The sequence below is a fragment of the Lepus europaeus genome, chromosome 2 (assembly GCF_033115175.1).
Source record: "Lepus europaeus isolate LE1 chromosome 2, mLepTim1.pri, whole genome shotgun sequence".
Taxonomy (NCBI): Eukaryota; Metazoa; Chordata; class Mammalia; order Lagomorpha; family Leporidae; genus Lepus; species Lepus europaeus.
In genome coordinates this window covers 159519040-159541857 of record NC_084828.1, presented here as the reverse complement: position 1 = coordinate 159541857, position 22818 = coordinate 159519040, and positions in this window count along the sequence as shown.

Here is a 22818-nt window from a genome sequence, read left to right as displayed (position 1 = left end):
TGTGATAAACTGTGCGTTGTCTCGGACCCAGGAACCTTGTGTCTTCTGTCAGGAATTCAAACACCGTGGCAGGTTAACTTGCAAGTAGGGAAACACTTCAGACCCTTCCCATTCTTGATGGCCAAATAACCTGTTCAACCATAATCTAGATAGACTTCTCCCTTTGCTCTCCACACACATCTCACTGCCCCACCCGTCCTTCCTATCAAGTAAATAGCATCACTATCCATCTGGTTGCTCAACCCTGAAACCTGAGACAATGGTTAATTTCCACCCACAGGCCCAAGCCTCAGCAAGTCTTGTTGGCTCTTGCTCCAAGAACAAGAGGGCAAACCTAACTCCACAAGCGCTCTCTTCAAGCCTTTGCCATGCAGAGGTAAGCTAATGTTTCATCAGTCAAAGAGAGTCATCGCCTGACCTCAGGTCAAGGGGCAGGAGAGACACCTCTTCAGTGAACAGAATCACAAAGTCACGTGGCAGGGGCCTGGCTACAGGCACAGTGATGAATTTGAGCTATTAATTCATAAGACAGACAAGTGCTCTTACGTCACCACAAACCCCTTTCTCTCTGCCTTGAGACTGGCCGAGGCACAGGCAACACCAGCAGGAGTGGACACCCTGAGCTTCCCAAAGCCTGCGGAGCCCATCGCTGGTGATAGGCGAGGCACTGATTTTAGCCACGTGCTAACGTAGACTCAAAAGGGAAAATAAACGTCATTCTCCATCTTTCATTTTTATGTCTTTATTTGAAAGGCAGAGTTGCAGAGGGACAGAAAGATCTACCACCTGCCTGCTTCACTTCCCAAATGGCCACAAGAGCTGGGGTTGGGCCAGGCAAAAGCCAGGAGCCCGGAACTCCACCTGGATCTCCCACATGGGTGGCAGGGGCTCAGGCACTTTAGTCATCATGTGCTGCTTTCCCGGATGCATGACCAAGGAGCTGGATTGGAAGCAGACTAGCCAGGATTCAAACCGGTGCTCTGATATGGGATACCGGCGTTGCAAGCCGAAGCTTAACCTGCTGTGCTACAATGCTGGCTTCCATCTTTCATTTAAAAAAAAAAATCTTTACTGAGGTATAATTTACGTATCACAATAGTCACTCATTTGAAATACACAACTCCATGAGTTTTAGTGTATGTGCACAGTTGAACAACCGTCACAATTCGGTATCGGGACACTTCCACTGTCACACAGTCTGCTGAGCTTCCTCCGTGCCTATGTGCAGTCGTCCTCATTCCTACTCTCCCCCCAAGCTTCGCGGACCTGTTTTCTGTCTCAATATATTTTCCTCACCTGGACATTTCATGCACATTGCATGGCACAAATCACATACTCCGTGATCTTTGGGGCCAGGCTTCTTTCCCTGTGAGACTCCCTCACCTGGCGGCATGAGTCAGCAGTTTGTCTCTTTGCATTGCTGAGTAATTTTTTGCTGCAAGAAGGTGGTTATATTATTTACCCGTCGCTCTACTCTAGATTTGTATTTATTTATTTTGGAGGGAGACAGACAAAGGGAGAAACAGAAAGATTCCATCCCTGGTTTATTCTCCAAATGCCCACAATGGCTGGGGTGAGGCTGGAACAAAACCAGGATTTGGGAGTTCAATCCAGGTCTCCCGCATGGGTGTCAGGTCCCAGTCGCTTGAGCCATCATTGCTGTCTCCTGGGGTCCGCACTGGTAGGAAGCTGAAGCCGGGGGTAGAAGCCAGGTCTTCCAACACTGAGTGTGAGTATCTTAACTGCTGGGCCAAATATCTGCCCTTAATCTTCTGAGAGGATTGGTGCTGGTTCAGAGTTTTGGTACCCAAGAGCATCTAACTACAATTCAATATTATTTAGGTTTTATTTTCCTTATTTTCAGGATACTTTATTCAAGCGGTACTGATTTTCCATAAATAGCTGTGTTCTAGTTGTCTATTCATAACAACTCCAAAACCTAGCAGTTTAAAATAATAAACATTTTTGGGGCCAGGGTTGTGGCTCAGCCAGAGAAGCTGCTGCCTGGGACTCCCACAACCCCTACTGCAGCGACAGTTCGAATCCTGGCTGCTCCACTTGGGATTCAGCTTTTGTAGAATCTATCCTGGAGGCAGTGGAAGACAGCCCAAGTCCTTGGGTCCTTGCCATCCACGTGAGAGACCCAAAGGCAGTTTCTGGTTCCTGGCTTCAGCCTGGCCCAGCCCTGGCTGTTCTGGGCATTTGGGAAATGAAATAGCTGATTTGGTCTCTCTCCTCCCCCTACCATTCCTGCCCTCCTCTGCTGCTGTGTGTTTCAAATAAACAAAATAATAAAAATTTGTCACTTGCAATGATCTGAATGTTTTATTTCCTCCCCAAATGTATACGTTGAAGTCTTTTTAAAAATATCTCTTATTCTGAACTGATTTTTTCTTTCTTTTTAAAACAGATTTATTCATTTACTTGAAAGGCAGTTATAGAGAGAGAAAGAGAATGAATGAACCTTCCATCTGCTGGTTCACTCCCCAAATGGCCTCCATGGCCATGGCTGGGCCAAGCCAAAGCCAGGAGCCTGGAACGCCATCAGGGTCTCCCACGTGAGTGGCAGGGGACCGAGCACTTGAGCTATCCTCTCCTGCTCAGAAGCAGGGCAGCCGGGACTCAAACTGGTGCTCTGATATGGGATACTAGCAACACAGGAGGAAGCTCCACCTGATGTCACTATGCCGGTTCCAACTTAAGTTGAAATCCTAACTGAGGGCTGGCGCTGTGGTGCAGCGGGTTAATGCCCTGGCCTGAAGCGCCGGCATCCCATATGGGTGCCGGTTTGAGACCTGGCTGCTCCTCTTCATATCCAGCTCTCTGCTATGGCCTGGGAAAGCAGTAGAAGATGGCCCAAATCCTTGGGCCCCTGCACCTGCTTGCGAGACCTGGAAGAAGCTCCTGGCTTTGGATCAGCACAGCTCCGGCCGATGCAGCCAATTGGGGAGGAATGAACCATTAGATGGAAGACCCCCCCACCCACCGTAACTCTTTCAAAAAATATATCAATCTTTAAAATTAAAAAAAAAAATCCTAACTGCAAGATGAGAGTATTAGGAGGTGGGGTCTCGGGAGGTGGTTAGGTCATAAGGGCCCCACTCTCATGAATGGGATTAGTGCCCTTACAAAAGAGACCCCAGAGATCTCTTTCCCCTTCTACCATGTGAGATTCCAGTGAAAATATGGCCATCTAGGAGGCAGGCACTCACAGACATTGAATCTGTCTGTCCTTGACCTTGGACTTCCAGGTCTCCAGAACTGTGAGAAATAAATCTTAAAAAAAACAACTCAAGATTTCCCACAGCTCAAGGGATAAAGTTCAATTTCTTCAGCTTGTAACACAAGAGCTGTGTGATGTGGTCCAAGCTGGCTTTTCAAGCCCACCTTCCAGGCACATCCCACGGTCAGATCCAGCATTTCTCAAAGGGAGTTCTGTGCAATTTAACTAAGTGGTAATTAAGAGGACAGGATCCAAGGCTAAATGTTCCCAGTTAACATTGGGTTAAACAAAGTAAAACTGGTTTATTTCCTGAAGGACCTGTTAGAAGAACTCTGAGAGTACCACACATTTCCCCTACCTTTTATAGAACTATTCTCTCCCTTTCTTGTGCACCTGCAGCATCCCGTGGGACTGGCATCTCAGCACTGCTGTAGGACTACTTGCTTTCCTAACATGATCCACACCCCCCAGCTTCTGTGCTGTTGGGCTCCCCGCTCCCTCTGTCTGGCAGCCCTTTCATGGCAGACTGACTCCTGGCCCCAGTTCCTCACTCTCTGTGCTGTGCCATGGGTTTTTGCAGTCCCCCTCACTAGAGGCAGAGTCTGTTCCCCACTTCCCTGACTTTGGGCTTGGCCACAAAACTTGCTTTGGTCAAAGGAAATGAGCAGAAGTGATCCCCGAACGTTTGAGATGTGCTTGTGAGCTGGGCTTGCCCACTCATGACGGGCCCAGCGTGGGAAGAACCAAGGTGGCACAGACTGGAGCTCAATGCATGGAGGACCCACGAGCATGGAACCGCGGTCCAGCCAGACCAGCCTGGCTCTGTCAAGCCCAGGCCCCCCCAGCAGACACACGAGTGAGTTTGGGGGAGTGTGCAACACAGCATTATTTTGACAGCAGCTGGCTAACAAAGCTCCCCTTGAAGTGTACTATTGCCTTTCTGCTGTGTCCCCTACTAGCCCATCCAGCTTTGGCCATGAATCCTTCCTTCTCAGTGTGTACCATGCACCTCTTTCCACACCCTGTGGTGTCTGTCCTGTACTCCTGATTCGGCCGTAGCCTCTTGAGGACAGAAATTGTGCCTTGGTCTTCTTTGTGTTGCCTAGATAGTGAACACTCCTTGCATTCTACTTGAAGAATCTTAGTTTGTTTCACAATTCTGGCTTTGCAGGCTCTGGTAAGAAATCATTGCTCCATGTGGCTAGGGTAAAGACAAGGAAAAGGAATCATCCCCCTAAAAGAAACTTTTATTTAGTGGGGTTTGTGCTTTTTCTTGCTTGATTGCCTGACAGGAGAGGCCCACACCACCTGGGAAGAGGTGCTAAGCTTGAGCTGGGAAGGGCAGCCATTCCCCCCCTCCGGGTACCACTGATGCCAGGAACTACGCCTTCACACAAATACCTTTTTTATGGCTCCCCTCTAACTTCAGGGGCTCAACTGTCGATGCTGAAGAGCCTGATGGGAAAACAGGACTGTAAAAATAGAAACAAAATGAAGACTGCTGCCCCGAGCAAGGAGCCCCAGCAGTTAGAATCCTTGTTTCCCCAGGCAGCACAAGACAAATATGTGTGCTTTATTTTTATTTTAAAGGGATAATTTTGGAAGGAGCACATTGGTCTTCCATACCATCTGCTCTCCAAGGACATGCTGCAGTCTTTTTTTTTTTTTCTTTCAGACTTATTTATTAACTTGAAAGGCAGAATTACAGAGAGATAGAGGGAGAGACGGAGAGGTCTTCCATCCACTGGTTTATCCCTAAATGGCTGCAATGGTTGGAGTTGGGCTGAACCGAAGCCAGGAGCTTCTTCTGGGTCTTCCACATGGGCACAGGGGCCCAAGTACTTGGTCCATGTTCTCCTGCTTTCCCAGGCACATTAGTAGGGAGATGGACCAGAAGTGGAGCAGCTGGGACTCGAACCGGCGCCTATATGGGATGCCGGCACTGCAGGTCGAGGCTTTACCTGCGAGGCCACAGCGCCAGCCCCATGCTGCAGTCTTGTGCCACTGACTCAGTAACATTTTAGGGACAGCACCAGTTGCTAGGTCCCTCTGGGGTACTTGGGAAGGGGTCTTGCAGGTGTGTGGGTGGCTGCCCCAATGTGTGAGATCCACACTGCTTCCTGCAATTGCTCAGGCTCTGCCAACATACTGGGTCACAGATCACCGATGGAACTGCCATCCATCCAGACCACTGGGGTGGCTTCCAAAGCCCTGGTCATCACGAAAGAGGCAAATGGGAGAAAGTTGTTAAAACGGGCAATGAGAGAGGGAGAGGATGGTGAGAGTGAGCCAGCAGGCCTTCCCTTCCGCCTAAGGAAGAGGCAATCAGCTGTACTCTGCTCCTGCCCTGATGCTTCACTGTATTTTTAATGCTGCTCTCTGTAGAGTCGGTATTGGGCAGACACGTTCACTCGGGAAGGTGGCACGGTTTGGCCACATCCACGTCACAGCTGGGCTTGGTGCAGACCACGCGTTCATGGCTGTTCATTCAGAGCTGGCTGGAGACGACCTGCCATGACCGGCACACGAGGTCATGTGTGCTTCAAGGTTCTGCACGGAGTCTGTGGGCCGTGCATGACAGCAGTCAGAGTTCAAGGAGCCCTGGTTCAGGGCTGTCAGCTTCCCCTGCCTCCCACCCTCTCTTCGTGCTAGTGGCTGGCAGAGACCAGCACTGCCCATTATAGGGGTGTTTGGCAAAACAAACTTGAAATATAAAATCAATCCTGATTACAACAGAAAGGGGGTAATGTTCAGAGCAGCAGCTGGCAAACTTCCTGTTCAAGGCTGGGTTATAAATATTTTACAGAATCGAGGGCTCTAGTCACAACTGCTCGTGCTGCCATGGTCTCCTGAAGGCACACACAGATGCCAATCCAGCACGCCTGTTCCAATAAAACTTTATTCATACAGACATGTAGCAGGTTCTAGTTTGAGGCTGTCTAGTGCAGAGGGGCACATGAGAACAGAGTCTCCCGTGTGGAGAGCACACGGGGATGTAAGGTTTTCTCTGCTGGCACAGAACAAAGAACACCCTTTTCCACAGTAATCCTAAAAGCATGATGCTACCCAGGTTTGACTTCTAATTTTATTTTTAAAGGGAATATACTATATATGTTTTTGCATATAACCTTCTTTACTCATTCAACAGTATATTATTTTTAATGCTATGTATTTATTTTCATTTTATTTGAAAGGCAAAGAGAACCATCCACTGGTTCAGAGCCCACAACAGGTGGGGCTGTGCCAAGTGGAAGCCAGGAGCCCAGAATTCCATCCGGGTCTTCCATGCAGGTGGCAGGGACCCAGCCACTTGAGCCGTTATCAGCTGCCTCTCAGGGAGGGCATTTAGCATGAAGCTGAAATCAGATGTGCGGCCAGGATTTGACTGAATATTCCACTATGGGAAGCATGTGTCCCATGGCAACTGACCTGTGCCATGCTTGTCACTTCTTTACTTTTAACGTGTAAGTCTAAAATAGCTCCTGTACCCAGTGATTCTCCTTCCCTGGTCTCTTCAAATGTTACTGACACTGCTAATAAAAACAGCTCCAGGAATGGCTCAGGGTGGTGCTGAAAGAGACCCCAGGACATCCAAACCCAACCCCTTGTTGGACAGTCTATGGAGCTGAGGCCAGACCACAACGGCAGTGAGCGACACAGCAGGGACAACGCACACCAGGCTTTCATCCGGGTCAGCAGTGCACCTGCTCTGTTAGGCAATGCTACTCCTGTCGGCGACAGCAATACAATGAAAGGTGTGTGTAAGTATTTTAAATTTCCCGCCACATTATAAGGTACAAGATTCTATCTTATACCACTTGTTAAGTGCTTAAATGAAAATCCCTTTTTACAAATGGAAGAACTCGTTTGTAAAAACTTATGAAGCAATTCAGAAACACAGAGAATAAAAAGGGAAGATCCCCCTTCACCCATCCATATGTCCTTGCTCGCTTCCCTAGAGGGAACATTTTCCTTATAGCATGTTAGGAAATTTTTGAAAGACATGGAAATAATAATTTTGCCATTAGCACCTTCATATTCCAAACCTCGATTCTATAATCATTTTACTCTATTTGCTTTATCACATCCATCTTTCCATGTCTCTATTCATTCATCCACCTTTCTTCTTAAATTTTAATGTATTTTTATTATTTATTTGAAAAGAGAGATTATCTTCCACCCAGTGGTTTACTCCCTAAGTACCTACAACAAAGGCAGCTGGGCCAAGCAGAAGCCAAGAACCAGGGAATCCGCACTGGTCTCCAAGGAGGGTGGCAGGGGTCCAAGCACTTGAACTACTCCCTGCTGCCTCCCAGGCTGCTCATTAACCAGAAGCTCTCATCAGGAGTGCAGCCAGAACTTGAACCCACGCACTATGATTCTGGATGAGGGAGCTCCAAACAGTGGCTTGACTATTACGCTGAAAGCCTAACCCCATTCTGCTATTTTTTCACCATTGGCTATTTCTGCCTGTTCCAGTGATTCCCACACATGGATGTTACCTCTTGGCCATCTCCTCCCCAGCCACCCCAGCAGGTGCACTAGTGCCTTTCCTGGGGGGTCCTGAGGCTGGTCGTGCTGACCGTGTTTCTGCTTGGAACCTCCCTCTGACTCTCACTGAGTAATTTTGGGCAAGAGCCTGGGCACCTCTGTGAGTTTTGGAGGACTCAACCGAGATCAGGAGCACCTAGCACCCGGGGTGCTGTGTGGTTCCCATGCCAACGCCTGGAGCTGCCGGTCCAGGGCTGGCCCGTGGCTGCGGGGCCCCTGGGCGCCCTGCCAGGCCCTCAGTTCTCGCTCTGCACCTGCGCGCAGGCTGTGGGCGCACCCTGCTAACACCATACACCTGGGACGGCTTTCAGGGCCCTGTGCTGGGCTCGCCGGATGCCCTCACCACACACACAGAGCTAACAGCGCCTGTCTCCCTTGGCGACACCACATGCCCCGCAGCCCAGACCGGACCGAGTAACACAGAGGTGGTACCAAGAGGACAGTCATCTGGAATCCTGTAGTCTCGATTCAGCCTTCACACTCATGTCCCTTAGTCAGTCATCAGTCACACTGTCACTCACGCCGAAGATACGGCTTGTTCTGCTAAAACAGGAGATTTAGAAATATACTCAACAACACCTAAGTGGCAGGTTTCCATCTTCTGGGGGAAAAACAGTTACATCCCATTTACAAACCTCTATTGGCGACATGAGTGGCCACTCTCTTTACACCCCAAGATACCACTTCCCACGCGCTGGGATGGCCAAATCCAAACAAGGGCCGGCGAGGAGGTGGCGAGTGGGGAAGCTTCCTACGTTGCTGGTGTAGACGGAAATGGGTCAGCTACGTGGAAAACGGTTTGCAAGCTCCTGAGTTAAACAGCTACCATGTGACCCAGCAACCCCATTCCTAGTATTTGGCCCAAGACAACTGAAGATCTGTCCATACAAAGCTTGTTCGTGACTACCCTACAGCATTATCCTTAACAGCCCTAAACAGCAGACAACACAGGTATGCCGGCTGATACGTGCGCACAGATGAGACATGGGGTATCCCTACCACGGAATGTTAGCGTAACAGGAGTGCTGACAATGCTACAGCATGGACGAACCTTGAAAGCTGAGTCAAAGAAGCTCAGCACAAAATTATGGTTTGATTCCGATTATGCGAAGTGTCCAGAATAGAGGAACCCAGAGAGGCAGGAAAGAGGTTCGTGATTGCCAGGGGCTGCAATGGGGGCACAGGAAGTGAGTGGGTGCTAAAGGATGTGGGCTTCGTTTTGGGCGATGGGATGTTCGGGGCAAGGTGGGGGTGATGGTCGCACAGCTTCATGAACATACCAGAGGCCGCTGAGTTGTATCTTTTAAGAGAGTGAGTATTAGGGCTGGCACTGTGGCGTAGTGTGCTGAGCCTCCGCCTGCAGCTCCAGTATCCTGTATGGCCGCTGCTTGGTATCCCGGCTGCTCCTCTTCCCATCCAGCTCTCTGCTACGGCCTGAGAAAGCAGTAGAAGATGGCCCAAGTGCTTGGACCCTTGCACCCACATGGGAGACCCGGAAGAAGCTCCTGGCTCCTGGCTTCAGATTGGCCCAGCTCCGGCCATTGCAGCCATTTGGGGAGTGAACCAGTGGGTAGAACCAGCAGATGTCTCTCTCTTTCTCTGTTTATAACTCTCTCTCAAATAAATGTTTAAAAAAAGAAGGTGAATATTACAGTATGTGAATTACATCTCAAGTTTTTTAAAAAAAACAGTCTCTTTAAGAGCACATTTGCACTCATGGTTACACAAGCCCAGGTGTAGGAAGCTTGACCCCAGTCTTTCATCACTGTGACAATAGCAACTTCTATTAATGTGTTTTTCTTTTCCTCTAGTAAAACCCACAAAAGAAAAAAAAATACTACACCTTTCTACATAGCTCACTGGAGTGACTACAATAGTATTAATATTTTGTAAATATATAAAGAAAAGGCAAGACATCTCCCTTCTAGTCCAGGGCCTCTGTTGAAGAGGGGATTGTTACACAGTCATGTTCTTGTCTTAAAGAGGGTCTTAAACATTCCCTCTGATCTTCTAAATATTCAGAAACATTAGTTTTGAAACTGACATTTAGATGGAGAAAGTAGGATTTTAGAAGTCATGGATTTGCCAGCGCCGTGGCTTAACAGGCTAATCCTCCACCTTGCAGCACCGGCACACCAGGTTGGTTAGTCCCGGTTGGGGCGCCAGATTCTATCCCGGTTGCCCCTCTTCCAGGCCAGCTCTCTGCTGTAGCCCGGGAAGGCAGTGGAGGATGGCCCAAGTGCTTGGGTCCTGCACCCGCATGGGAGACCAGGAGAAGCACCTGGCTCCTGGCTTCGGATCAGTGCGATGTGCTGGCCGCAGTGCGCCGGCCGCAGCGGCCATTGGAGGGTGAACCAACAGCAAAAAGGAAGACCTTTCTCTCTGTCTCTCTCTCACTGTCCACTCTGCCTGTCAAAAAAAAAAAAAAAAAGAAGAAGTCATGGGTTCAAAGCTGGAATTCATGGAGTCCAACAGAAGTGTATAGAGCAGTATCATATAATGAAATTAGTGTTCCGGACAAGTAGAAGGGGATTCTTCAGTGATTAAAAGTATTTCTGGGTCTGGGTGGGGAGAGGGACAGTGGTGTCTAGTCCAGGGGTTCAAATGCAAGGTTAGGATGCTCACATGCCCCATCGGAATGCCTGGGTTCCACACCTGATTCCAGCTCCTGACTCTAGCTGCCCACTCACACAGAGCCTGGGAGGCCGTGGTGATGGCTCAAGTAATGGGGTCCCCGCCATGCACGTGGAAAACCTAGATTGAGTTCCTAGCTTCAACTTTGGCTGTTGTGGATTTGGAAGCTCACTGCTCCACCCCCCACTGTGTGTGTGTGTGTGTGTGTCTACTTCGCAAATAAATATTTTTTAAAAATCTCTTGCAACATTCAAATGTATCTTGGTAGACCAGAGAGAAATGCAAACACATTTTGATTTTTTTGTATGTAGGAATTATTTTATAAGAATGATTGTCCATTCTTTGTCTTCTTGGAGTATTTTTTTAAAAATCAAGGAAATGCATATGAATTTTGTGCTTTGCTCCCTCTAAAGAAATGTGCCACATACATTCAAAACATGGTTATCCGAAATCAATAAACACTTATGGAAACGATACAAAATCATCTAGGGAATTCTAGTTTGTATTCACATTACCTACACAAAACATTTTTCACTTACACCATAAAAGGGTTATAGCTCTGTTTCTTCTCATTGATGCGAACTTGAAATGAAATAAACTCACTTCCCAGGGAGGAGTGATCTGCTGTCAAACCTTAGGCACAGACCTGTGTGAACCCTGAGAGTGGACACCAACAGCTACCCCCGCACGCTCCTGGGAGCGGGTGCCCCGGCACCTCCCTGCTCCCCACTCTGCAGTGAGCAGCCCTCGCTCTACCTTCCCGCTTGAGAAGTTTTATTTATAACATTGGAGACAAGCTAAGGAGGAGCAAATGGCTCCAGGCTTCCCCCACTCCTGTTTCTTTTTTTGAACAGAACCTGATCATTGCACACGTTCCGTCTGAGAACTATTTAGGACAGACAGGCAGGAGCTTCCTTGCCTTGGCTCTGGTTCTGAGGAGAGGCAGTCAGCCCAGCTTAGAGCCCTGGAATTATCTCTGAGCAGGCCAGCTTGGTATGGGCTTGGCCAGTTGGTTCCTCTGAGGGCTGTATTATTATTTTTAAAGGTTTGTTTATTTTTAAATATTTATGTTATTTATTTGAAAGAGTTACAGAGAGAAGTAGATCGAGAGAGAGAGAGAGAGAGAGAGGGAGAGAGAGAGGTCTTCCATCCACTGGTTCACTCCCCAAATGACCACAACGGCCAGAGCTGAGCTGATCCAAAGCCAGGAGCCAGAAGGATTATTTGGGCCATCTTCAACTGCTTTCCCAGGCCACAGCAGAGAGCTGGATCGGAAGTGGAGCAGCCGGGACTCGAACTGGCGCCCATATCTGATGCTGGCACTGCAGGCCATGGCTTTAACCAGCTGTGCCACAGTGCCAGCCCCCTATTTATGTATTTGAAAGGCAGAGTTAGACACACACACATACACACACAGAGAGCGAGAGAGAGAGAAAGAGATCTTCCATCTGTTGTTTCACTCTCCCAGTAGCCACAAAGACTGGGGCTGGGTTAATCAGAAGCCAGAAGCCAGGTGCTTCTTCTGGGTCTCCCACATGAGTACAGACGCCCAAGCACTTGGCCATCCTCCACTGCTTTCCCAGGCCATTAGAGGTAGCTGGATGGGAAGTGGAGCAGCCGAGACTCGAACCGACGCCCATATGGGATGCTGGCATTGCAGGCGGCAGCTTTACCCTCTACACCACAGAGCTGGTTCCGGGGCTGTATTATTTAAAAAAAAAAAAAAAAAGTCCTAGAAATGTCTGTTTCCCTGGGGGACACAAGAGCCTCCCTGACCAGGTGAGGGTGACTCTTTGCTGGGGTCCTTTCACCTGCCCTACACAGCTTCCATCACCCCCAGACTCCCACAGTTGTATTGTGCCAGCACCTTTAGGCCGAAACAGGCTGGAGCTCCCAGCAGCCTGCAGGAAGGCCCACCCTGAGGGCATTCGAGGAGTGACAGCCCTGAGGCTAGGTTGTGGTTTGAGGGTGTCCCCCCCCCCCCCGAGGTCCACGCGCTGGAGGCTTGGTCCTGGTGTGTTGATATCAAGAGGCAGCGGGCACCTCTCAGAGGTGAAGCCCATTGCAAGGTAATTAGGCTGCGAGGGGCACTGTGCCTGGGAGGGACTAATGCAGTTCTCACGGGACCCCCCGTCAGGTCCCACAAGTGTGCACTATTACAAAAGAGTGAACATGGGGGCTGTCATGGCACAGAGGTTGGGGTGCCTGCATCCCATATTGGAGTGCTGGTCTGAGTCCCAGCGGCTCTGTTCTGATCCAGCTTCTGCTCATGCCTTCCCGGGAAGGCAGTGGGTGATAGCGCAAGTGCTTGGGCCTTTGCCACCCATATGACAGGGAGACCAGGATGGGGCTCCTGGCTTTGGCCTGGCCCCCATCTGGTGGTTGTGGCCATCTGGGGAATGAACCAGCAGATGGAAGATCTCTCTCTCTCTCTCTCTCTCTCTCTCTGTTGCTCTTTCAAATAAATCATGTATATGTTATATATATTATATAATATAAGTGAGTCGGACGGGTGGGTCCCCGGCTTCCTGTCTTGCCACGTGCTCCCTCCCTCTCCCCTGTGCACCCACCATGATGCCGTCAGCACGATGCCATGTTGCCAGCAGGCCTCACAGGCTGACCGATGCTGCTGACGCCACGCTGCGGCATCTCCAGACCTGGGAGCTCAAGACGCCTCTTTTCTTGGCCTCAGAGCAAACAGACTGACCCACAGCAAATGCAGCTCCCAACGCTTTGGCTCTGGCTGAGCCTCTCCAGTGAAAGCCACCCGACTCCACTGTGCTGGGCGGCCTACAGGAAGGGGTGGGCCTTTGTAGTTAGGATGCCTGTGCCCCACACAGGAGTACTTGGCTCTACTCCTGGCTACAGCTCCTGACTCCAGCTTCCTGCTAATACAGACCCTGGGAGGCAGCAGCTGATGGTTCAAGTGCTTGGGTTCCGGCCACTCAAGCGAGTGGCCCTGGATTGAATTCCTGGCTCCTGGCTTTGGCCTGGCCCAGCCCTGGCTGTTGTGGGCATCTGGGGAATGAACCAGCAGATGGGAGTTCTCTGTTTCTGTCTCTGCCTTTGAAATGGAGTAAAGTGAAACAAGACAACACAACACAAAATATCCTCAGAAACTGCACACCCCCTCCCCTGTCCCCTTGGCTCCTGTCCCCTTGGCCGAACAGTTCATGCGACCTCGCCCGGCCTGGAAACAAACTTGCTCTTTCTCAGGCTACCCTCCCTCTGGACTCCTTCAAGGACCTCCCCAGCCTTCCAAAGCAGGCTAACTGGGCGGCTGTGCCAAGGGAAGGCTGTCTGTCCATCAGTGGTAGGCGGGGAAGCCAGCTGTGGGGCTGGCTGGGCTCAGGCCTAACCGTGAGTTAGCAACACGAAAGGAGTGGGATCTATAGGCTGGAGCTGGGCCGGGGGGGAGGGTGGTGGCTGGCCCCCAGCTGGGGAGGGAATTCTTGGGCTTCCTTGCTGGGTTGCTGGGTTGGTCTTCTCCCAACCTCGTCCAATTCTGTATACTGAGATTGCCAGCTCTTGTGTTATGCCTGTAAGATAATAATACTGCTGTTGATAATAACAATGAATAGTAACAGTAGATCCCATTTACTCAGCAGTCCCTGGGTACCCAATGCTGGGCTTAACATTTAAGCTAAATTTTCTCCTTTAATCCTCATAAATTCATAGAGGTTGAATAACTTCCCTAAACCCATGCTAGCCAGGAAGTTTTGTCTGAGTCCAAAACCCATTGCTAATTTTGTTTTCTACACATGGTCTGGGCCGCTAAGAAAAAGCTGTGTTCAGATCCCCAAATAACCAAACATGTATACATATATATATATATATATACATATTTAATTTATTTGAAAAGCAGGGTTACAGAGAAGCAGAGGCTGAGAGAGAGAGAGAGAGAGAGAGAGAGAGAGAGAGAGTCTTCCATCCTCTGGTTCACTCCCCAAATGCCCACACCAGCCAGACCTGGGCCAGGGTGAAATCAGGAGCCAAACTTCATCAGGGTCTTCCATACGAGCGGCAGGGACCCCAGTACTTGGGCCACCACCTGCTGCCCCCAGGGCATGCATTAGCAGGAAGCACCAAACACCTGCCCCAGAGTTTATTTTAAAACAGAGCGTGGGCCGGCCCAAGATTTCCACGTGGGAGTTTTCACCCCACACCCTGGCCCTGGCTCTGAGCCCTACTGTGGTTAGCCACGGCCCTCAGCTCCAATGTGCAGTCAGGAGCCAAATGAACAGCCTCGCCTTCTCTCTCCTCCGTTCCAGCCCCGCCTCCAAGTCTCTCCACACCAAGAATCCGTTTTCCTTCATGCCTGGCCACCTTTGTTTCCTTTCTTCTGCCCTGTGCTACTCTGGTGGCGCCAGCAGGTACAGGAATACGGAGCACTCAGACCAAGCTGCTTCCGGCCGCTGGCCTGCAGATCACACACCAGCAAGGCCCGCCTGGCTGCTGGGTGATCCCCAACCTTTCCACGGCCTCCAGCGGCTCCCGAAGCCTTGGCTCCCGCGCCGTGCACACTCTGCCCTGCAAACGTGCTCCGACCTAGCCTGTCTCCAGGCCTCAGCCGAGCTGGCCCCTCCTCCCCGAAGCCCACCCAGGCCACAGGTGCACTGCCATCCCAGCCGGCTCTCAGGGCTCAGGTACCGCTGTGTCCACGGCCACCCTCCCCTGTCCCATTTCTGGGTTTCCGACCCTAACCTCCCTCTTTCTTTAGTACTTTATTACGGGAGCCCTCCCGTATATTCTAAATGTAGAGAACACCGTGCAGCAAGGCTCCGTGTTCCTGTTGCCCGGATTCCGCGCGGGAAGTCACAGCCAGTTCTCCTTCCCCGGGAGCATTTGGACGCAAATCCAGATTTCATCACACGTATTTCATAATATATCCCTAAGGATTCTTTTCAAAAAGCAAACCACAACGCTGTTATCACACCGAATATCACACAATCAGCCATTCCTTAAGCTCATTACTTTCCCCCAATTATCCAAGAAATTCATTCTCATTTTTAAAAAAATGTATGAGAGAGAGAGAGAGAGAGAGAGAGAGAGAGAGAGAGAGAGAGAGAATCTCCTGTCTGCTGGTTCACCGGTTCACTCCCCAAATGCCCCCAACAGCTGGAGCTGGGCCAGGCTGAAGCCAGAAGTCAGAAACTCCATCTGGGTCTCCCATGTGGGTGGAAGGGACTCAAGTACTTGAGCCATCACCTGCTGCCTCCCAGCGTGCTCATTAGCAGGAATCTAGAATTGGGAAAGGAGCCAGGACTTGAACCCACATCACCCCAAGCAGCCGCTTAACCACTGCCACCCCCCCCCCCAACCTTTCCCAGGAAATTTAGCTTGCTTAAATGGAAATCTAAACATGTTTATATGTTGCAAATGGTCACATTTGTTTCCTAAGCGGGTTTCTTCTTCTTTTTTTTTTTTAAGATTTTATTTATTTTATTTGAGAGGTAGAGTTACAGACAGTGAGAGGGAGAGACAGAGAGAAAGGTCTTCCTTCCGTTGGTTCACTCTCCAAATGGCCACCATGGCTGGAGCTACGCCAATCCAAAGCCAGGAGCCGGGTGCTTCCTCCCGGTCTCCCATGTGGGTGCAGGGGCCCAAGGACTTGGGTCATCCTCTACTGCTCTCCTAGGCCATAGCAGAGAGCTAGATTGGAAGTGGAGCAGCTGGGACTAGAACTGGTGCTCATATGGGATGCTGATGCCATAGCGCCAGCCCCCTAAGCGGGTTTCAAATGCACAGAGCCCTCTACCCCAGTCTTGCCTCCCCAACCCAGGCTCTCGGTTCAAGACCCAGGGTTACCTGTCTGGTAGAGCTCCTTGGTTGCTGATTGCAACCCAGCATCTTCCTTTAGCTGGCCCTCTGCCCTGGGGCTTGGGGCCCTTGGAGTTGGCAGTTATTGCCTGGGTTGGTTTACTTATGGGGCCAGTGCTGTGGCGGAGTGGGTAAAGCTGCTGCTTACAGTGCCAGCATCCCATATGGGCACCGGTTCGAGACCCAGCTGCTCCAATTCTAATCCAGCTCTCTGCTATGGCCTGGGAAAGCAGTAGAAGATGGCCCAAGTCCTTGGGCCCCTGCACCCATGTGGGAGACCCAGAAGAAGCTCCCGGCTCCTGGCTTCGGATCAGCCCAGCTGTAGTCATTGCAGCCATTTGGGGAGTGAACCAGTGGATGAAAGACACCTCTCTCTCTCTCTCTCTCTCTCTTTCTCTCTCTCTGCCTCTCTGTAACCCTGCCTTTCAAATAAATAAATAAATCTTAAAAAAAAAAAAGTTTACTTATTTGAAAGGCCAAACAACCGAGTGACACACACACATAGAGATAGAGACAGACCAACAGACATCTTCGCTTGCCGGTCACTCCCTACATGCCCCTAACAGCTGGGACTAGGCCAGGCCAAAGGCAGGAGGCAGAAAGTTCATCGAGGTCTCCACGTGGGTGGCAGAGATACACGTGCCCTTGAGCCATCACCTGCTGTCTCCAGGGTGCACTGAACAGGAAGCTGGATGGGAAGTGGACGAGCCAGGATTTGAACTGCTAAGGGGTGGAGGCAGGTCAAGCTGTAACTTATCGGCTGCTGCGGCAAACACCCAGCCCTGGGACAAAAGTTTTCTGAGCTCGCCAAAGCAGCGAGAGCAGCGGCTGGAAGGGGCTGGGGAGGGAGTCGTTCTTTGGGAGGTTGCTGCTGCTTTATGTGTTCTTTGCCGGTTTTCAACCTTTGGACTCATAATTATTTTGCTCTCCCACGGTGTTTCTAGTTATAGGCAGACTGAAGTGGTGAGGGGGATGACGGCTGAGGCGGAGAGTGACTGAGAGCATGGGGCAGTGTGAGTGTGGCACAAACTGCGAGTTCTAGAAAATGCTGCCCTTAGTCTCTTGCCTGGTTTACATCCACAAGGCAAACTGGGCTCCCGCAAACGTGGCGCACGGCTCAGCTCTGTTCAGTATGGCATTCTTTGACGAGACACCGTTGTGTCCACTGAATTGCTGAGTGTGTTTTTGCCTGCCTGGATGTTAAACTACTATGGCTCCTAGCGTCTCAGTGTGCCTTTGGATAAAAGGTTATTGTACGAAGAAAAAAAAAAAGCCACTGTCCAAAATGCAGTGCAGGACCCATTCTGCTGAAAAGTTAATTCTACTCTCATCAGGTGAGGACGGTGTGCAGTGCCTTGATCTGTCTCTCTGGCTGTCAATCGGAACTTCCTCCCAGGCTAGTGTGTGTGTCAGGTGCACTAGCAATGAAGGTTAGGTTCTCTGAGAGCAAAAGAGAACAGCCCGTTGTGCTTTCAAAACATCGCCAACATAGCGCGCACCCGCCTCTTAGGGCATGAGCTAATAATGCTTCAAATTGTTGATGCGTGCAATGACATGGATGAATTCCAAAAACATGCTGAGTGAAGAGGCCAGACACAACAGAACACATTTCTGTGACATCTCGGACAGACACATCAAGCCAAGGAGACGTAATCAGCGCGTGTTTCCTTGGGTTCAGGGAGGGGACAGACAAGAGAGAAGCACAGAGGGCTTTGGGGGAGGAATGAAATGTCCTACATTTTGTTTGGGGCATTGTTTACACAGGTGTATGCAATTGTCCAGGTTCATTTCACTCAGCCTCTGAGACCTGTGCCTCTTACTGTCAGCTAAAAAAGCGTTAATCAATGGGGGAAAAAAAAGAATTCAAGAGTCCCTTACATTGTTATGAGATGTGTCCCTGAATAAACTTTTTAGGCTACGGGTTGGAAGGCCTGGGTTGAATTCTAGCTCCACAATCCCCTTGGGCAATTTAATTAATTTTTCTCAGCTTTAGGTCTCTTTTTAAAAAAACTTAAAATTTTCATTTTAAATTAGTTTTTAACAGATTCAATGTGGTTTGTAGAGACAATTCTAAGAATATAATGGTATTCCCTTCCTTCCTCCCTCTCCCTCCCACCTTCTTTTCTTCTTCATTTTTTTTTAAGTTTTTGAGATAATAGATTTTAAATTGACATCACAGTAAAAGGCTTAATATTTCAGTGAATAAGAGGTTTAACAAGGGGCTGGTGCTGTGGTGCAGCGGGTTAAAGCCCTGGCCTGAAGCGCTGGCATCCCATATGGATGCTGGTTCTGGTCCCGGCTGCTCCACTTCCATTCCAGCTCTCTGTTATGGTGTGGGAAAGCAGTAGAAGATGGCCCAAGTCCTTGGGCCCCTGCACCCTCCTGGGAGACCAGGAAGAAGCTCCTGGTTTCGGATTGGCACAGCTCCGGCCGCTGCAGCCATCTGGGGAGTGAACCAGAGGATGGAAGACCTCTTTCTCTGTCTCTACCTCTCTGTAACTGTCTTTCAAATAAATAAAATATTTTTTTAAAAAAAGAGAGGTTTAACAAGTAAAAAGCAAAAAGACCCCTGTTCAGTGGGAATACCTGTTCAGCAGCGGTGAGAACAGGACCCAGGTCACGGGCGCTGTGCACGGTAAATGAGCAGAGGAAGTGATCAGCAGGACAGTGCATCTGCTTCCTGAGACATTGTAAGGGCATTCATTGCAGTGCGTCCACCCTCTTCCTGTGGTCACCATCTGGGCTTTCCCGTGAGCCCAGCTTCGGCCTGGCCTGTCTCTCCCAGAGGCCTTTCTGCCCCCCAGTCCCACTAGTGACGGACAGCAGATTCCTCCTCGTGTCTCATCTCCCGCACTGCTGCGTTCAGGCTCTGCCGTCTCCTGCCTCAGTCTTCAGGGGCTGCTAGCTAGGATCCTCGGCCCGCAGGTGCTTTGCCTACAGTCAGCCGCGGTCAAACTGTTGTGGATAGGCCCCTCCTACCAGAATCAGGGTTCACCTGGCTTCTCTCGCAACGATGCTCACCTGCAAGTCTCATGGCTCCAGCAGGCACCCCGCCTTGCGCAGTCCAGCATCTTCGCTCATGGCACCCTCTTTACCCCAGGGCCAGGAGGCCTTCCCAGATCCTCCTCCTGCCTGTAGCGACTCCTCCCGTCTGAACTGTCCCGCTTTCCAGTCACTGCGATCTTCTTTTTTTTTTTCCTGAAGAATCAAGATCTTTGGTCCATGATTTGACAGGCAGAGTGGCGGTGAGAGAGAGAGAGAGACAGAGAGAAAGGTCTTCCTTTGCCATTGGTTCACCCTCCAATGGCCACAGTGGCCAGCACACTGCGCTGATTTGAAGCCAAGAGCCAGGTGCTTGTCCTGGTCTCCCATGGGGTGCAGGGCCCAAGCACTTGGGCCATCCTCCACTGCACTCCCGGGCCACAGCAGAGAGCTGGCCTGGAAGAGGAGCAACCAGGACTAGAACCCGGTGTGCCGGCGCCGCAGGTGGAGGATTAGCCTAGTGAGCCGCCGCGCCGGCCGGTACTTGATTCTGACAAGCGTTACCTTCATGTAGTAAGCATTCCAAGACTATCCGGACTTTCCTCGTTGTATTCCCCTCATTGTTGTGCCCCCAGGAAGTCCTCCACTTGTATTTGGTGTTACTGTTCTTGGAATTTTGAGGCCCTTCTATGTGGGCAATGTCCAGAGATCCTCACAGCAACTCTCCACAGCTTACGGTCTAGGGGTTCACAGCCCGAGGCAGTGCAGCCCATCTGTGAGATGCTTGGTGAGGGCATGGACAGGAGTGATGGGGCAGGGGCAGAGGGAGGATCACACGGTGAGTGTGCAGGCAGAGAGAGCAGCTGGGGTCAGCACGGTCTTTTATAATCAACCCTCTTGCCAGAACTACCTTCTGGGGGTGTGGCCTCCAGTGATCTAAGGACCCCCTCCCCCCACTTAGATTCCGCCTCCCAGACTCCATAATTGGATCACGGGCCCATCCTCCGCATCATCCATCCAGGACTTTGGGGTTTAAACGCCTGCCTGCATGGGGAGGGAGACTGAATCCCTTCAAACCACAGCAGGTGGCTTAGCCAGCATGGGCTTCACGCAGGCTTCCTCTCTCTTCTCGCCGTCACCCCGGCGTGGATGAGCCAGGCCACTGCCTGGGTACCTCAGGGAGGAAAGCGGCACTGAAGTTCATGGCTTCTAGCAGTTGCCGCTGTGAAAAAAGAACACGGTCACTGTCTCGGTTCAGTTGTGCTGCTGCAGGTGATGTGTACAGAAATGTATTCCTCACGGTTCTAGAGGCTGGGAGTCCAAGGTGAAGTCACCGCGTTTGGTGCGGTGTCCCCACGCTGTGCAAAGCCTCCTTGATACCACTGACAAGAGAGTAGCTCTCCTGGCCTCTGGACCTGTCCAAGGCCCCGCCTGGTAGGACAGCACTGCCTCGTTGGCCACATCTGAATTTTGGAGAGGACACATTCAAACCTCAGCAGCTACTAAGCCACACAGGGACAGATGGATAGTAGTTAGCTTTACTACAATTACCTTTCAAAGTGTTTCACAGGTGTGGGGGCCTGGCCAAACTGGGCACCAGGCAAAAAGGATGCCCAAGTATGGCAGTCCAGGTCTAACCCGCAGACGGTTGGAAAGGTGACCGAGAAGGCGTCCTTAGGTGGCGGTAGTGAGTCCAGCCCTGGAGGCGCAGGTTTCAAGTCAAACAAACCCAGAGGAGCAGCTCCGTCTCCCCTTGAGCCATCTGCTTCCTCCAGTCGTGGACTTAAATGCTCTTCTTGGGCCTGCAGGTGCCAAGGTCTGAGAGACTGCTAGCTGGTCTGGGGGTGTTCCCAAGCCCCGGATACCGGGCTTCCTCCTTATTTCTACCCACATGCCTTGTTCCCTTCCACTTCCCCAGGGCGGCACAAGTGATCCACACTGGCGTACATGTGTTTGCTAGGCTGCTGTCACAAAGAACCGCAATCCGAATGGCTTAGAAATGGAAACTTGGGTTTCTCCGATTTGGAGGCTGAAAGTCTGACCTCACGGCCTGGGCAGGGCTGCCCCCTCTGGTTGTGCTGGGGAAGGGTCTGCTCTGGGGTTCTCTCCAGCTTCTGCTCACTGCTTGGCTGTGGCCGTACCTCCATGTGTCACTCTCGGTGTGTGCCTGTCACTGTGTCCAAGTTTCCCCTTTTTATACGGACATGAGTCATATAGGATTAGGGGCCCATCCTATTCCAGCATGAACTCCTGTTACGTAATTACATCTGCAAACCACTCTATTTCCAAATAAGGCTGCATACTGGGGTACTGGGGGTCAGGGCTTCAACAGAACTTAACCCACAGAACTAAATATTCCTTAAAATTCATTCATTTAAAAAAACAACTTTGTGGCCGGCGCCGCGGCTCACTAGGCTAATCCTCCGCCTTGCGGTGCCAGCACACCGGGTTCTAGTCCCGGTCGGGGCGCCGGATTCTGTCCCAGTTGCCCCTCTTCCAGGCCAGCTCTCTGCTGTGGCCAGGGAGTGCAGAGGAGGATGGCCCAAGTCCTTGGGCTCTGCACCCCATGGGAGACCAGGAGAAGCACCTGGCTCCTGCCATCGGAACAGCGCGGTGCGCCGGCCGCAGCACGCCAACCGTGGCGGCCATTGGAGGGTGAACCAACGGTAAAGGAAGACCTTTCTGTCTCTCTCTCACTGTCCACTCTGCCTGTCAAAACAAACAAACAAACAAACAAACAAAAAACAACTTTGTGATTGCTCTCTTAAATAATATACCACTATACTATTATTTGCTTGTAGCTCTTATTTATTATCTTAATACCATAATAATGCTTATTATAAATAGAAAAATCAGTATCACATGGCATAAGGAAGGTCATGGTAAACATAGCACATAAAATACAGAAATAGCATGATGAACAGAACTGTTAAAGTAAGGGCCTGACAGTGTACTACCCCAAGCCATGTTCTAAGCCCCGGACTATGTTTAGTCTTGATGGAGGGGGTGGGAGACATTTCTATAAATAACATCAAAAGCTACGGATTCGCTCCCAGCGTGAGACTTTCAGGCGCTTTGCCGCTTTGCCGGGGTGGGAACAGAGAGAGGCGTGGTCTGCTGGGGCTTGCGAGCCTGCAGGTCCGAGGATCACAGAGTGCGCTTAGAAATCAGGTCTGCCGAAGGGCAAAGCAGGAGGCAGGCAGGCGGCAGTCAGCCAGGGCCAGGACAGAATGACCCTGGACTCCCAATGCTCCCGTCCGCCGGTTAGCCCCTTGCTCCTCTCCAGCCTGGGGTCCGGGGCTGGCGGGGCGGCTTCTTTGCCTCCCGCAGTGGATGAACTCGGAGATGTGTGCTGCAGCTGGGCCCCCGCCCATGGCTAATGATGCGCTGGGCGCGGGCCGTCTCCTGTGAGGGTGCAGCTTTATGAGCCGGTTCTGACCTAGAATTATCGAGAGAAAGGGGTGCTCCGGGCGAAGGCTGTTCTAGACATCCTCAAACTGTTGCGCTGGAGAGAATGCCACGTTGTGCTTTTTGGCGGCTAGCTTTTAGTGGCACATGGTAAATTCACACCCAGGGTGAAGTATGTGAAGTCTCCTTCCTGGTTCTCA